This window comes from Somniosus microcephalus, chromosome 24 (assembly GCF_052327205.1).
Source record: "Somniosus microcephalus isolate GS21.2 chromosome 24, FLI_Smic_1.0, whole genome shotgun sequence".
Lineage (NCBI taxonomy): Eukaryota > Metazoa > Chordata > Chondrichthyes > Squaliformes > Somniosidae > Somniosus > Somniosus microcephalus.
The window spans coordinates 48357377-48377893 of NC_141010.1; positions in this window are offsets into that span (position 1 = coordinate 48357377).

The following is a 20517-nucleotide window of genomic DNA, read 5'->3' on the forward strand; positions in this document are numbered from 1 at the left end:
CAGTGTAACACGTACTGTGACTGGTATAACACACTGCACTGTAACATGCACTGTGATAGGTATAACACACTGCACTGTAACACGTACTGTGACTGGTGTAACACTCTGCACTGTAACACATACTGTGACTGGTATAACACACTGCACTGTAACACGTACTGCGACTGGTATAACACACTGCACTGTAACACGTACAGTGGCTAGTATAACACACTGCACTGTAACACGTGCAGTGACTGGTATAACACACTGCACTGTAACACGTGCTGTGACTGGTGTAACACACTGCACCATAACAAATACTGTGACTGGTATAACACACTGCACTGTAACACGTACGGTGACTGGTATAACACACTGCACTGTAACACATACTGTGACGGGTATAACACACCACTGTAACACATACTGTGACTGTTATAACACGCTGCACTGTAACACATACTATAACTGGTATAACACACTGCACTTTAACACGTACTGTGACTGGTGTAACACACTGCACTGTAACATGTACTGTGACTGGTATAACACACTGCACTGTAACACGTACTGTGACTGGTATAACACACTGCACTGTAACACGTACTGTCACAGGTATAACACACTGCACTGTAAAATGTACTGTGACTGGTATAACACACTGCACTGTAACACATACTGTGAATGGTATAACACGCTGCACTGTAACACATACTATGATTGGTGTAACACACTGCAATGTAACACGTACTGTGACAGGTATAAAACACTGCACTGTAACACGTACTGTGACTGGTATAACACACTGCACTGTAACACGTACTGTGACAGCTATAACACACTGCATTGTAACACGTACTGTGACTGGTATAACACACTGCACTGTAACATGTACTGTGATAGGTATAACACACTGCACTGTAACACGTACTGTGACTGGTATAACACACTGCACTGTAACACATACTGTGACAGGTATAACACACTGCAGTGTAACATGTACTGTGACTGGTATAACACACTGCACTGTAACACGTACTGTGACAGGTATAACACACTGCACTGTAACACGTACTGTGACTGGTATAACACACTGCACTGTAACACGTACCGTGACTGGTATAACAAACTGCACTGTAACACATACTATGACTGGCATAACACACTGCACTGTAACACATACTATCACTGGTATAACACACTGCCCTGTAACACATACTGTGACTGGTATAACACACTGCACTGTAACACGTACTGTGACTGGTATAACACACTGCAATGTAACACATACTGTGACTGGTATAACACACTGCAATGCCACACGTACTGTGACTGGTATAACAAACTGCATTGTAACACGTACTGTGACTGGTATAACACACTGCACTGTAACACATACTGTGAGTGGTATAACGCACTACACTGTAACACGTACTGTGACTTGTATAACACACTGCACTGTAACACGTACTGTGACTGGTATAACACACTGCACTGTAACACGTACAGTGACTGGAATAAAACACTGCACTGTGACACGTACGGTGACTGGTATAACACACTGCACTGTAACACATACTGTGACGGGTATAACACTCTGCACTGTAACACGTACTGTGACTGGTATAACACGCTGCACTGTAACACATACTATGACTGGTATAACACACTGCACTGTAACACGTACTGTGACGGGTATAACACACTGCACTGTAACACGTACTGTGACTGGTATAACACACTGCACTGTAACATGTACTGTGACTGGTATAACACACTGCATTGTAACACATACTGTGACTGGTATAACACACTGCACTGTAACACGTACTGTGACTGGTATAACACACTGCACTGTAACACGTACAGTGACTGGCATAACACACTGCACTGTAACACGTACTGTGACTGGTATAACACACTGCACTGTAACACGTACAGTGGCTAGTATAACACACTGCACTGTAACACATACTGTGACTGGTATAACACACTGCATTGTAACACGTACTGTGACTGGTATAACACACTGCACTGTAACACATACTGTGACTGGTATAACACTGCACTGTAACACATACTGTGACTGGTATATCACACTGCACTGTAACATGTACTGTGACTGGTATAACACACTGCACTGTAACACGTACAGTGTCTGGTATAACACACTGCACTGTAACACGTACTGTGACTGGTATAACACTGCACTGTAACACGTACAGTGACTGGTATAAAACACTGCACTGTAACACGTACGGTGACTGGTATAACACACTGCACTGTAACACATACTGTGGCGGGTATAACACACTGCACTGTAACACATACTGTGACTGGTATAACACGCTGCACTGTAACACATACTGTGACTGGTATAACACACAGCACTGTAACACGTACTGTGACTCGTATAACACACTACACTGTAACACGTACTGTGACTGGTATAACACACTGCACTGTAACACGTACTGTGACTGGTATAACACACTGCACTGTAACACGTGCTGTGACTGGTATAACACATTGCACTGTAACAGGTACTGTGACTGGTATAACACACTGCACTGTAACACGTACTGTGACAGGTATAACACACTGCACTGTAACACGTACTGTGACTGGTATAACACACTGCACTGTAACACGTACTGTGACTGGTATAACACACTGCACTGTAACACGTACTGTGACAGGTATAACACACTGCACTGTAACACGTACTGTGACTGGTATAACACACTGCACTGTAACACGTACTGTGACAGGTAAAACACACTGCACTGTAACACGTACTGTGACTGGTATAACACACTGCACTGTAACACATACTATGACTGGTATAACACACTGCCCTGTAACACATACTGTGACTGGTATAACACACTGCACTGCAACATGTACTGTGACTGGCATAACACACTGCACTGTTACACATACTGTGATTGGTATAACACACTGCACTGTAACATGTACTGTGATTGGTATAACACACTGCATTGTAACACGTACTGTGACTGGGATAACACACTGCACTGTAACACGTACTGTGACTTGTATAACACACTGCACTGTAACACGTACTGTAACTGGTATAACACACTGCACTGTAACACACACAGTGACTGGTATAACACACTGCACTGTAACACGTGCTGTGACTGGTGTAACACACTGCACCATAACACATACTGTGACTGGTATAACACACTGCACTGTAAAACGTACGGTGACTGGTATAACACACTGCACTGTAACACATACAGTGACGGGTATAACACACTGCACTGTAACACATACTGTGACTGTTATAACACGCTGCACTGTAACACATACTATAACTGGTATAACACACTGCACTTTAACACGTACTGTGACTGGTAAAACACACAGCACTGTAACACGTACTGTGACAGGTATAACACACTGCACTGTAAAATGTACTGTGACTGGTATAACACACTGCACTGTAACACATACTGTGAATGGTATAACACGCTGCACTGTAACACATACTATGATTGGTGTAACACACTGCAATGTAACACGTACTGTGACAGGTGTAAAACACTGCACTGTAACACGTACTGTGACTGGTGTAACACACTACACTGTAACATGTACTGTGACTGGGATAACACACTGCACTGCAACACGTACTGTGACTGGTATAACACGCTGCACTGTAACACATACTATGACTGGCATAACACACTGCACTGTAACACGTGCTGTGACTGGTATAACACACGGCACTTTAACAGGTACTGTGACTGGTATAACACACTACACTGTAACACGTACTGTGACAGGTATAAAACACTGCACTGTAACAAGTACTGTGACTGGTATAACACACTGCACTGTAACACGTACTGTGACAGCTATAACACACTGCAGTGTAACACGTACTGTGACTGGTATAACACACTGCACTGTAACATGCACTGTGATAGGTATAACACACTGCACTGTAACACGTACTGTGACTGGTGTAACACACTGCACTGTAACACATACTGTGACTGGTATAACACACTGCACTGTAACACGTACTGCGACTGGTATAACACACTGCACTGTAACACGTACAGTGGCTAGTATAACACACTGCACTGTAACACGTGCAGTGACTGGTATAACACACTGCACTGTAACACGTGCTGTGACTGGTGTAACACACTGCACCATAACAAATACTGTGACTGGTATAACACACTGCACTGTAACACGTACGGTGACTGGTATAACACACTGCACTGTAACACATACTGTGACGGGTATAACACACTGCACTGTAACACATACTGTGACTGTTATAACACGCTGCACTGTAACACATACTATAACTGGTATAACACACTGCACTTTAACACGTACTGTGACTGGTGTAACACACTGCACTGTAACATGTACTGTGACTGGTATAACACACTGCACTGTAACACGTACTGTGACTGGTATAACACACTGCACTGTAACACGTACTGTCACAGGTATAACACACTGCACTGTAAAATGTACTGTGACTGGTATAACACACTGCACTGTAACACATACTGTGAATGGTATAACACGCTGCACTGTAACACATACTATGATTGGTGTAACACACTGCAATGTAACACGTACTGTGACAGGTATAAAACACTGCACTGTAACACGTACTGTGACTGGTATAACACACTGCACTGTAACACGTACTGTGACAGCTATAACACACTGCATTGTAACACGTACTGTGACTGGTATAACACACTGCACTGTAACATGTACTGTGATAGGTATAACACACTGCACTGTAACACGTACTGTGACTGGTATAACACACTGCACTGTAACACATACTGTGACAGGTATAACACACTGCAGTGTAACATGTACTGTGACTGGTATAACACACTGCACTGTAACACGTACTGTGACAGGTATAACACACTGCACTGTAACACGTACTGTGACTGGTATAACACACTGCACTGTAACACGTACCGTGACTGGTATAACAAACTGCACTGTAACACATACTATGACTGGCATAACACACTGCACTGTAACACATACTATCACTGGTATAACACACTGCCCTGTAACACATACTGTGACTGGTATAACACACTGCACTGTAACACGTACTGTGACTGGTATAACACACTGCAATGTAACACATACTGTGACTGGTATAACACACTGCAATGCCACACGTACTGTGACTGGTATAACAAACTGCATTGTAACACGTACTGTGACTGGTATAACACACTGCACTGTAACACATACTGTGAGTGGTATAACGCACTACACTGTAACACGTACTGTGACTTGTATAACACACTGCACTGTAACACGTACTGTGACTGGTATAACACACTGCACTGTAACACGTACAGTGACTGGAATAAAACACTGCACTGTGACACGTACGGTGACTGGTATAACACACTGCACTGTAACACATACTGTGACGGGTATAACACTCTGCACTGTAACACGTACTGTGACTGGTATAACACGCTGCACTGTAACACATACTATGACTGGTATAACACACTGCACTGTAACACGTACTGTGACGGGTATAACACACTGCACTGTAACACGTACTGTGACTGGTATAACACACTGCACTGTAACATGTACTGTGACTGGTATAACACACTGCATTGTAACACATACTGTGACTGGTATAACACACTGCACTGTAACACGTACTGTGACTGGTATAACACACTGCACTGTAACACGTACAGTGACTGGCATAACACACTGCACTGTAACACGTACTGTGACTGGTATAACACACTGCACTGTAACACGTACAGTGGCTAGTATAACACACTGCACTGTAACACGTACTGTGACTGGTATAACACACTGCACTGTAACACGTACAGTGACTGGTATAACACACTACACTGTAACACGTACTGTGACTGGTATAACACACTGCACTGTAACACATACTGTGACAGGTATAACACACTGCACTCTAACACGTACTGTGACTGGTATAACACACTGCACTGTAACACATACTGTGACAGGTATAACACACTGCACTGTAACACGTACTGTGACTGGTATAACACACTGCACTGTAACACACACTGTGATTGGTATAACACACTGCACTGTAACATGTACTGTGACTGGTATAACACACTGCACTGTAACACGTACTGTGACTGGTATAACACACTGCACTGTAACACGTACAGTGACTGGTATAACACACTGCACTGTAACACGTACTGTGACTGGTATAACACACTGCACTGTAACACGTAATGTGACTCATATAACACACTGCAATGTAACACGTACTGTGACTGGTATAACACACTGCAGTGTAACACATACTGCGACTGGTATAACACACTGCACTGTAACACGTACTGCGACTGGTATGACACACTGCACTGTAACATGTACTGTGACTGGTATAACACACTGCATTGTAACACATACTGTGACTGGTATAACACACTGCACTGTAACACGTACTGTTACTGGTATAACACACTGCACTGTAACACGTACAGTGACTGGTATAACACATTGCACTGTAACACGTACTGTGACTGGTATAACACACTGCACTGTAACATGTACTGTGTCTGGTATAACACACTGCACTGTAACACGTGCTGTGACAGGTATAACACACTGCACTGTAACACGCACTGTGACAGGTATAACACACTGCACTGTAACACATACTGTGACTGGTATAACACACTGCACTGTAACACGTGCTGTGACAGGTATAACACACTGCACTGTAACACGTACTGTGACTGGTATAACACACTGCACTGTAACACGTACTGTGACTGGTACAACACACTGCACTGTAACACGCACTATGACAGGTATAATACACTGCACTGTAACACGTACTGTGACAGGTATAACACACTGCACTGTAACACGTACTGTGACTGGTATAACACACTGCACTGTAACACGCACTGTGACAGGTATAACACACTGCACTGTAACATGTACTGTGACTGAAATAACACACTGCACTGTAACACGTACTGTGACTGGTATAACACACTGCACTGTAACACGTACTGTGACTGGTATAACACACTGCACTGTAACACGTACTGTGACTGAAATAACACACTGCACTGTAACACGTACTGTGACTGGTATAACACACTGCACTGTAACACGTACTGTGACAGGTATAACACACTGCACTGTAACACGTACTGTGTCTGGTATAACACACTGCACTGTAACACGTACTGTGACAGGTATAACACACTGCACTGTAACATGTACTGTGACTGGTATAACACACTGCACTGTAACACGTGCTGTGACTGGTATAACACACTGCACTGTAACACGTACTGTGACTGGTATAACACACTGCACTGTAACACGTACTGTGTCTGGTATAACACACTGCACTGTAACATGTACTGTGACAGGTATAACACACTGCACTGTAACATGTACTGTGACTGGTATAACACACTGCACTGTAACACGTGCTGTGACTGGTATAACACACTGCAATGTAACACGTACTGTGACTGGTATAACACACTGCACTGTAACACGTACTGTGACTGAAATAACACACTGCACTGTAACACATACTGTGACTGGTATAACACACTGCACTGTAACACGTACTGTGACTGGTATAACACACTGCACTGTAACACATACTGTGACGGGTATAACACACTGCACTGTAACACGTACTGTGACTGGTACAACACACTGCACTGTAACACGTACTGTGACTGGTACAACGCACTGCACTGTAACACGTACTGTGACTGGTACAACACACTGCACTGTAACACGTACTGTGACAGGTACAACACACTGCACTGTAACACGTACTGTGACTGGTATAACACACTGCACTGTAACACATACTGTGACTGGTATAACACACTGCACTGTAACACGTACTGTGACTGGTATAACACACTGCACTGTAACACATACTGTGACGGGTATAACACACTGCACTGTAACACGTACTGTGACTGGTACAACACACTGCACTGTAACACGTACTGTGACTGCTTTAACACACTGCACTGTAACACGTACTGTGACTGGTACAACACACTGCACTGTAACACGTACTGTGACAGGTATAACACACTGCACTGTAACACGTACTGTGACTGGTATAACACACTGCACTGTAACACGTACTGTGACTGGTATAACACACTGCACTGTAACACGTACTGTGACTGGTATAACACACTGCACTGTAACACGTACTTTGACTGGTATAACACACTGCACTGTAACACGTACTGTGACTGGTATAACACACTGCACTGTAACACATACTGTGACGGGTATAACACACTGCACTGTAACACGTACTGTGACTGGTACAACACACTGCACTGTAACACGTACTGTGACTGGTATAACACACTGCACTGTAACACGTACTGTGACTGGTACAACACACTGCACTGTAACACGTACTGTGACTGGTATAACACAGTGCACTGTAACACGTACTGTGACTGGTATAACACACTGCACTGTAACACGTACTGTGACTGGTATAACACACTGCACTGTAACACGCACTGTGACAGGTATAACACACTGCACTGTAACACGTACTGTGACAGGTATAACACACTGCACTGTAACACGTACTGTGACTGGTATAACACACTGCACTGTAACACGCACTATGACTGGTATAACACACTGCACTGTAACACATACTGTGATTGGTATAACACACTGCACTGTAACACGTACTGTGACTGGTATAACACACTGCACTGCAACATGTACTGTGTCTGGTATAACACACTGCACTGTAACACGTACTGTGACTGGTATAACACACAGCACTGTAACACGTACTGTGACTGGTATAACACACTGCACTGCAACATGTACTGTGTCTGGTATAACACACTGCACTGTAACACGTACTGTGACTGGTATAACACACTGCACTGCAACATGTACTGTGTCTGGTATAACACACTGCACTGTAACACGTACTGTGACTGGTATAACACACTGCACTGTAACACGTACTGTGACTGGTACAACACACCGCACTGTAACATGTACTGTGTCTGGTATAACACACTGCACTGTAACACGTACTGTGACTGGTATAACACACTGCACTGTAACACGTACAGTGACAGGTATAACACACTGCACTGTAACACATACTGTGACTGGTATAACACACTGCACTGTAACATGTACTGTGTCTGGTATAACACACTGCACTGTAACACGTACTGTGACTGGTATAACACACTGCACTGTAACACGTACAGTGACAGGTATAACACACTGCACTGTAACACATACTGTGACAGGTATAACACACTGCACTGTAACACGTACTGTGACTGGTATAACACACTGCACTGTAACACGTACTGTGACTGGTATAACACACTGCACTGTAACAGGTACTGTGACTGGTATAACACACTGCACTGTAACACATACTGTGACTGGTATAACACACTGCACTGTAACACATACTGTGACTGGTATAACACACTGCACTGTAACACGTACTGTGACTGGTATAACACACTGCACTGTAACAGGTACTGTGACTTGTATAACACACTGCACTGTAACACATACTGTGACTGGTATAACACACTGCACTGTAACACATACTGTGACTGGTATAACACACTGCACTGTAACACGTACTGTGACTGGTATAACACACTGCACTGTAACACGTACAGTGACTGGTATAACACACTGCACTGTAACACATATTGTGACTGGTATAACACGCTGCACTGTAACACGTACTGTGACTGGTATAACACACTGCACTGTAACACATACTGTGACTGGTATAACACACTGCACTGTAACACGTACAGTGACTTGTATAACACACTGCACTGTAACACATACTGTGACTGGTATAACACACTGCACTGTAACACGCACTGTGACAGGTATAACACTGCACTGTAACATGTACTGTGACTGGTATAACACACTGCACTGTAACACGTACTGTGACTGGTATAACACACTGCACTGTAACACGTACTGTGACTGGTATAACACACTGCACTGTAACACGTACTGTGACTGGTATAACACACTGCACTGTAACACATACTGTGACTGGTATAACACACTGCACTGTAACACGTACTGTGACTGGTATAACACACTGCACTGTAACACGTACTGTGACGGGTATAACACACTGCACTGTAACACGTACTGTGACTGGTACAACACACTGCACTGTAACACGTACTGTGACTGGTATAACACACTGCACTGTAACACGTACTGTGACTGGTACAACACACTGCACTGTAACACGTACTGTGACTGGTATAACACAGTGCACTGTAACACGTACTGTGACTGGTATAACACACTGCACTGTAACACGTACTGTGACTGGTATAACACACTGCACTGTAACACGCACTGTGACAGGTATAACACACTGCACTGTAACACGTACTGTGACAGGTATAACACACTGCACTGTAACACGTACTGTGACTGGTATAACACACTGCACTGTAACACGCACTATGACTGGTATAACACACTGCACTGTAACACATACTGTGATTGGTATAACACACTGCACTGTAACACGTACTGTGACTGGTATAACACACTGCACTGCAACATGTACTGTGTCTGGTATAACACACTGCACTGTAACACGTACTGTGACTGGTATAACACACAGCACTGTAACACGTACTGTGACTGGTATAACACACTGCACTGCAACATGTACTGTGTCTGGTATAACACACTGCACTGTAACACGTACTGTGACTGGTATAACACACTGCACTGCAACATGTACTGTGTCTGGTATAACACACTGCACTGTAACACGTACTGTGACTGGTATAACACACTGCACTGTAACACGTACTGTGACTGGTACAACACACCGCACTGTAACATGTACTGTGTCTGGTATAACACACTGCACTGTAACACGTACTGTGACTGGTATAACACACTGCACTGTAACACGTACAGTGACAGGTATAACACACTGCACTGTAACACATACTGTGACTGGTATAACACACTGCACTGTAACATGTACTGTGTCTGGTATAACACACTGCACTGTAACACGTACTGTGACTGGTATAACACACTGCACTGTAACACGTACAGTGACAGGTATAACACACTGCACTGTAACACATACTGTGACAGGTATAACACACTGCACTGTAACACGTACTGTGACTGGTATAACACACTGCACTGTAACACGTACTGTGACTGGTATAACACACTGCACTGTAACAGGTACTGTGACTGGTATAACACACTGCACTGTAACACATACTGTGACTGGTATAACACACTGCACTGTAACACATACTGTGACTGGTATAACACACTGCACTGTAACACGTACTGTGACTGGTATAACACACTGCACTGTAACAGGTACTGTGACTTGTATAACACACTGCACTGTAACACATACTGTGACTGGTATAACACACTGCACTGTAACACATACTGTGACTGGTATAACACACTGCACTGTAACACGTACTGTGACTGGTATAACACACTGCACTGTAACACGTACAGTGACTGGTATAACACACTGCACTGTAACACATATTGTGACTGGTATAACACGCTGCACTGTAACACGTACTGTGACTGGTATAACACACTGCACTGTAACACATACTGTGACTGGTATAACACACTGCACTGTAACACGTACAGTGACTTGTATAACACACTGCACTGTAACACATACTGTGACTGGTATAACACACTGCACTGTAACACGCACTGTGACAGGTATAACACTGCACTGTAACATGTACTGTGACTGGTATAACACACTGCACTGTAACACGTACTGTGACTGGTATAACACACTGCACTGTAACACGTACTGTGACTGGTATAACACACTGCACTGTAACACGTACTGTGACTGGTATAACACACTGCACTGTAACACATACTGTGACTGGTATAACACACTGCACTGTAACACGTACTGTGACTGGTATAACACACTGCACTGTAACACGTACAGTGACTTGTATAACACACTGCACTGTAACACATACTGTGACTGGTATAACACACTGCACTGTAAAACATACTGTGACTGGTATAACACACTGCACTGTAACACGTACTGTGACTGGTATAACACACTGCACTGTAACACGTACAGTGACTGGTATAACACACTGCACTGTAACACGTACTGTGACTGGTATAACACACTGCACTGTAACACGTACTGTGACTGGTATAACACACTGCACTGTAACACGTACTGTGACTGGTATAACACACTGCACTGTAACACATACTGTGACTGGTATAACACACTGCACTGTAACACGTACTGTGACTGGTATAACACACTGCACTGTAACACGTACAGTGACTTGTATAACACACTGCACTGTAACACATACTGTGACTGGTATAACACACTGCACTGTAAAACATACTGTGACTGGTATAACACACTGCACTTTAACACATACTGTGACTGGTATAACACACTGCACTGTAAAACATACTGTGACAGGTATAACACACTGCACTGTAACACGTACTGTGACTGGTATAACACACTGCACTGTAACACATACTGTGACTGGTATAACACACTGCACTGTAACACGTACAGTGACTTGTATAACACACTGCACTGTAACACATACTGTGACTGGTATAACACACTGCACTGTAACACATACTGTGACTGGTATAACACACTGCACTGTAACACGTACTGTGACTGGTATAACACACTGCACTGTAACACGTACTGTGACTGGTATAACACACTGCACTGTAACGCGTACTGTGACTGGTATAACACACTGCACTGTAACACATACTGCGACTGGTATAACACACTGCACTGTAACACGTACTGTGACTGGTATAACACACTGCACTGTAACACATACTGTGACTGGTATAACAAACTGCACTGTAACACATACTGTGACTGGTATAACACACTGCACTGTAACACGTACTGTGACTGGTATAACACACTGCACTGTAACACATACTGTGACGGGTATAACACACTGCACTGTAACACGTACTGTGACTGGTACAACACACTGCACTGTAACACGTACTGTGACTGGTATAACACACTGCACTGTAACACGTACTGTGACTGGTACAACACACTGCACTGTAACACGTACTGTGACAGGTATAACACACTGCACTGTAACACGTACTGTGACTGGTATAACACACTGCACTGTAACACGTACTGTGACTGGTATAACACACTGCACTGTAACACGTACTGTGACTGGTATAACACACTGCACTGTAACACGTACTGTGACTGGTATAACACACTGCACTGTAACACGTACTGTGACTGGTATAACACACTGCACTGTAACACGTACTGTGACAGGTATAACACACTGCACTGTAACACGTACTGTGACTGGTATAACACACTGCACTGTAACACGTACTGTGACTGGTATAACACACTGCACTGTAACACGTACTGTGACTGGTATAACACACTGCACTGTAACACGTACTGTGACTGGTATAACACACTGCACTGTAACACGTACTGTGACTGGTATAACACACTGCACTGTAACACATACTGTGACGGGTATAACACACTGCACTGTAACACGTACTGTGACTGGTACAACACACTGCACTGTAACACGTACTGTGACTGGTATAACACACTGCACTGTAACACGCACTGTGACAGGTATAACACACTGCACTGTAACTCGTACTGTGACAGGTATAACACACTGCACTGTAACACGTACTGTGACTGGTATAACACACTGCACTGTAACACGCACTATGACTGGTATAACACACTGCACTGTAACACATACTGTGATTGGTATAACACACTGCACTGTAACACGTACTGTGACTGGTATAACACACTGCACTGCAACATGTACTGTGTCTGGTATAACACACTGCACTGTAACACGTACTGTGACTGGTATAACACACAGCACTGTAACACGTACTGTGACTGGTATAACACACTGCACTGTAACACGTACTGTGACTGGTATAACACACTGCACTGTAACACGTACTGTGACTGGTATAACACACTGCACTGTAACACGTACTGTGACTGGTATAACACACTGCACTGTAACATGTACTGTGTCTGGTATAACACACTGCACTGTAACACGTACTGTGACTGGTATAACACACTGCACTGTAACACGTACAGTGACTTGTATAACACACTGCACTGTAACACATACTGTGACTGGTATAACACACTGCACTGTAACACGTACTGTGACTGGTATAACACACTGCACTGTAACACATACTGTGACTGGTATAACACACTGCACTGTAACACGTACTGTGACTGGTATAACACACTGCACTGTAACACGTACAGTGACTGGTATAACACACTGCACTGTAACACGTACTGTGACTGGTATAACACACTGCACTGTAACACGTACTGTGACTGGTATAACACACTGCACTGTAACACGTACTGTGACTGGTATAACACACTGCACTGTAACACATACTGTGACTGGTATAACACACTGCACTGTAACAAGTACTGTGACTGGTATAACACACTGCACTGTAACACGTACAGTGACTTGTATAACACACTGCACTGTAACACATACTGTGACTGGTATAACACACTGCACTGTAAAACATACTGTGACTGGTATAACACACTGCACTTTAACACATACTGTGACTGGTATAACACACTGCACTGTAAAACATACTGTGACAGGTATAACACACTGCACTGTAACACGTACTGTGACTGGTATAACACACTGCACTGTAACACATACTGTGACTGGTATAACACACTGCACTGTAACACGTACAGTGACTTGTATAACACACTGCACTGTAACACATACTGTGACTGGTATAACACACTGCACTGTAACACATACTGTGACTGGTATAACACACTGCACTGTAACACGTACTGTGACTGGTATAACACACTGCACTGTAACACGTACTGTGACTGGTATAACACACTGCACTGTAACACGTACTGTGACTGGTATAACGACTGGTATAACACACTGCACTGTAACACATACTGCGACTGGTATAACACACTGCACTGTAACACGTACTGTGACTGGTATAACACACTGCACTGTAACACATACTGTGACTGGTATAACACACTGCACTGTAACACATACTGTGACTGGTATAACACACTGCACTGTAACACGTACTGTGACTGGTATAACACACTGCACTGTAACACATACTGTGACGGGTATAACACACTGCACTGTAACACGTACTGTGACTGGTACAACACACTGCACTGTAACACGTACTGTGACTGGTATAACACACTGCACTGTAACACGTACTGTGACTGGTACAACACACTGCACTGTAACACGTACTGTGACAGGTATAACACACTGCACTGTAACACGTACTGTGACTGGTATAACACACTGCACTGTAACAGGTACTGTGACTTGTATAACACACTGCACTGTAACACATACTGTGACTGGTATAACACACTGCACTGTAACACGTACTGTGACTGGTATAACACACTGCACTGTAACACGTACTGTGACTGGTATAACACACTGCACTGTAACACGTACTGTGACAGGTAAAACACACTGCACTGTGACAGGTAAAACACACTGCACTGTAACACGTACTGTGACTGGTATAACACACTGCACTGTAACACGTACTGTGACTGGTATAACACACTGCACTGTAACACGTACAGTGACTGGTATAACACACTGCACTGTAACACATATTGTGACTGGTATAACACGCTGCACTGTAACACATACTGTGACTGGTATAACACACTGCACTGTAACACGTACTGTGACTGGTATAACACACTCCACTGTAACACGTACAGTGACTTGTATAACACACTGCACTGTAACACGTACTGTGACTGGTATAACACACTGCACTGTAACACGCACTGTGACAGGTATAACACACTGCACTGTAACACGTACTGTGACTGGTATAACACACTGCACTATAACACGTACTGTGACTGGTATAACACACTGCACTGTAACACATACTGTGACAGGTATAACACACTGCACTGTAACACGTACTGTGACTGGTATAACACACTGCACTGTAACACGTACTGTGACTGGTATAACACACTGCACTGTAACACATACTGTGACTGGTATAACACACTGCACTGTAACACGTACTGTGACTGGTATAACACACTGCACTGTAACACATACTGTGACTGGTATAACACACTGCACTGTAACACATACTGTGACTTGTATAACACACTGCACTGTAACACATACTGTGACTGGTATAACACACTGCACTGTAACATGCACTGTGACAGGTATAACACACTGCACTGTAACACGTACAGTGACTGGTATAACACACTGCATTGTAACACATACTGTGACTGGTATAACACACTGCACTGTAACACGTACTGTGTCTGGTATAACACACTGCACTGTAACACGTACTGTGACTGGTATAACACACTGCACTGTAACACGCACTGTGACAGGTATAACACGCTGCACTGTAACACGTACTGTGACTGGTATAACACACTGCACTGTAACACGTACTGTGACTGGTATAACACACTGCACTGTAACACGTACTGTGACTGGTATAACACACTACACTGTAACACGCACTGTGACTGGTATAACACACTGCACTGTAACACGTACTGTGACTGGTATAACACACTGCACTGTAACACGTACTGTGACTGGTATAACACACTGCACTGTAACACGTACTGTGACTGGTATAACACACTGCACTGTAACACGTACTGTGACTGGTATAACACAAAGCACTGTAACACGTACTGTGACTGGTATAACACACTGCACTGTAACACGCACTGTGACTGGTATAACACACAGTACGTGTTACAGTGCAGTGACTGGTATAACACACTGCACTGTAACAGGTACTGTGACTGGTATAACACACTGCACCGTAACACGTACTGTGACTGGTATAACACACTGCACTGTAACACATACTGTGACTGGTATAACATAAAGCACTGTAACTCGTACTGTGACTGGTATAACACACTGCACTGTAACACGCACTGTGACTGGTATAACACACTGCACTGTAACACGTACTGTGACTGGTATAACACACTGCACTGTAACACGTACTGTGACTGGTATAACACACTGCACTGTAACACGTACAGTGACTTGTATAACACACTGCACTGTAACACGTACTGTGACTGGTATAACACACTGCACTGTAACACGCACTGTGACTGGTATAACACAAAGCACTGTAACACGTACTGTGACTGGTATAACACACTGCACTGTACACGCACTGTGACTGGTATAACACACTGCACTGTAACACGTACTGTGACTGGTATAACACACTGCACTGTAACACATACTGTGACTGGTATAACACAAAGCACTGTAACACGTACTGTGACTGGTATAACAGACTGCACTGTAACACGCACTGTGACTGGTATAACACACTGCACTGTAACACGTACTGTGACTGGTATAACACACTGCACTGTAACACGTACTGTGACTGGTATAACACACTGCACTGTAACACGTACAGTGACTTGTATAACACACTGCACTGTAACACGTACTGTGACTGGTATAACACACTGCACTGTAACACGTACAGTGACTGGTATAACACACTGCACTGTAACACATACTGTGACTGGTATAACACACTGCACTGTAACACGCACTGTGACTGGTATAACACACTGCACTGTAAAACATTCTGTGACTGGTATAACACACTGCACTGTAACACGTACTGTGACTGGTATAACACACTGCACTGTAACACGTACTGTGACTGGTATAACACACTGCACTGTAACACGTACTGTGACTGGTATAACACACTGCACTGTAACACGCACTGTGACTGGTATAACACACTGCACTGTAACACGCACTGTGACTGGTATAACACACTGCACTGTAACACGTACTGTGACAGGTATAACACACTGCACTGTAACACATACTGTGACTGGTATAACACTGCACTGTAACATGTACTGTGACTGGTATAACACACTGCACTGTAACACGCACTGTGACTGGTATAACACAAAGCACTGTAACACGTACTGTGACTGGTATAACACACTGCACTGTAACACGTACTGTGACTGGTATAACACACTGCACTGTAACACATACTGTGACTGGTATAACACACTGCACTGTAACACATACTGTGACTGGTATAACACACTGCACTGTAACACGTACTGTGACTGGTATAACACACTGCACTGTAACACATACTGTGACGGGTATAACACACTGCACTGTAACACGTACTGTGACGGGTATAACACACTGCACTGTAACACGTACTGTGACTGGTACAACACACTGCACTGTAACACGTACTGTGACTGGTATAACACACTGCACTGTAACACGTACTGTGACTGGTATAACACACTGCACTGTAACACGTACTGTGACTGGTATAACACACTGCACTGTAACACATACTGTGACTGGTATAACACACTGCACTGTAACACGTACTGTGACTGGTATAACACACTGCACTGTAACACATACTGTGACTGGTATAACACACTGCACTGTAACACATACTGTGACTTGTATAACACACTGCACTGTAACACATACTGTGACTGGTATAACACACTGCACTGTAACATGCACTGTGACAGGTATAACACTCTGCACTGTAACACGTACAGTGACTGGTATAACACACTGCATTGTAACACATACTGTGACTGGTATAACACATTGCACTGTAACACGTACAGTGACTGGTATAACACACTGCACTGTAACACGTACTGTGACTGGTATAACACACTGCACTGTAACACGCACTGTGACAGGTATAACACACTGCACTGTAACACGTACTGTGACTGGTATAACACACTGCACTGTAACACGTACTGTGACTGGTATAACACACTGCACTGTAACACGTACTGTGACTGGTATAACACACTGCACTGTAACACGTACTGTGACTGGTATAACACACTGCACTGTAACACGTACTGTGACTGGTATAACACACTGCACTGTAACACGCACTGTGACAGGTATAACACACTGCACTGTAACACGTACTGTGACTGGTATAACACACTGCACTGTAACACGTACTGTGACTGGTATAACACACTGCACTGTAACACGTACTGTGACTGGTATAACACACTGCACTGTAACACGTACTGTGACTGGTATAACACACTGCACTGTAACACGTACTGTGACTGGTATAAAACACTGCACTGTAACACGTACAGTGACTTGTATAACACACTGCACTGTAACACATACTGTGACTGGTATAACACACTGCACTGTAACACGCACTGTGACAGGTACAACACACTGCACTGTAACACATACTGTGACTGGTATAACACACTGCACTGTAACACGTACTGTGACTGGTATAACACACTGCACTGTAACACATACTGTGACTGGTATAACACACTGCACTGTAACACGTACTGTGACTGGTATAACACACTGCACTGTAACACATACTGTGACTGGTATAACACACTGCACTGTAACACGCACTGTGACTGGTATAACACACTGCACTGTAACACGTACTGTGACTGGTATAACACACTGCACTGTAACACGTACTGTGACTGGTATAACACACTGCACTGTAACACATACTGTGACTGGTATAACACACTGCACTGTAACACGCACTGTGACTGGTATAACACACTGCACTGTAACACGTACTGTGACTGGTATAACACACTGCACTGTAACACGTACTGTGACTGGTATAACACACTGCACTGTAACACGTACTGTGACTGGTATAACACACTGCACTGTAACACGTACTGTGACTGGTATAACACAAAGCACTGTAACACGTACTGTGACTGGTATAACACACTGCACTGTAACATGCACTGTGACTGGTATAACACACTGCACTGTAACACGTACTGTGACTGGTATAACACACTGCACTGTAACACATACTGTGACTGGTATAACACAAAGCACTGTAACACGTACTGTGACTGGTATAACACACTGCACTGTAACACGCACTGTGACTGGTATAACACACTGCACTGTAACACGTACTGTGACTGGTATAACACACTGCACTGTAACACGTACTGTGACTGGTATAACACACTGCACTGTAACACGTACAGTGACTTGTATAACACACTGCACTGTAACACGTACTGTGACTGGTATAACACACTGCACTGTAACACGCACTGTGACTGGTATAACACAAAGCACTGTAACACGTACTGTGACTGGTATAACACACTGCACTGTAACACGCACTGTGACTGGTATAACACACTGCACTGTAACACGTACTGTGACTGGTATAACACACTGCACTGTAACA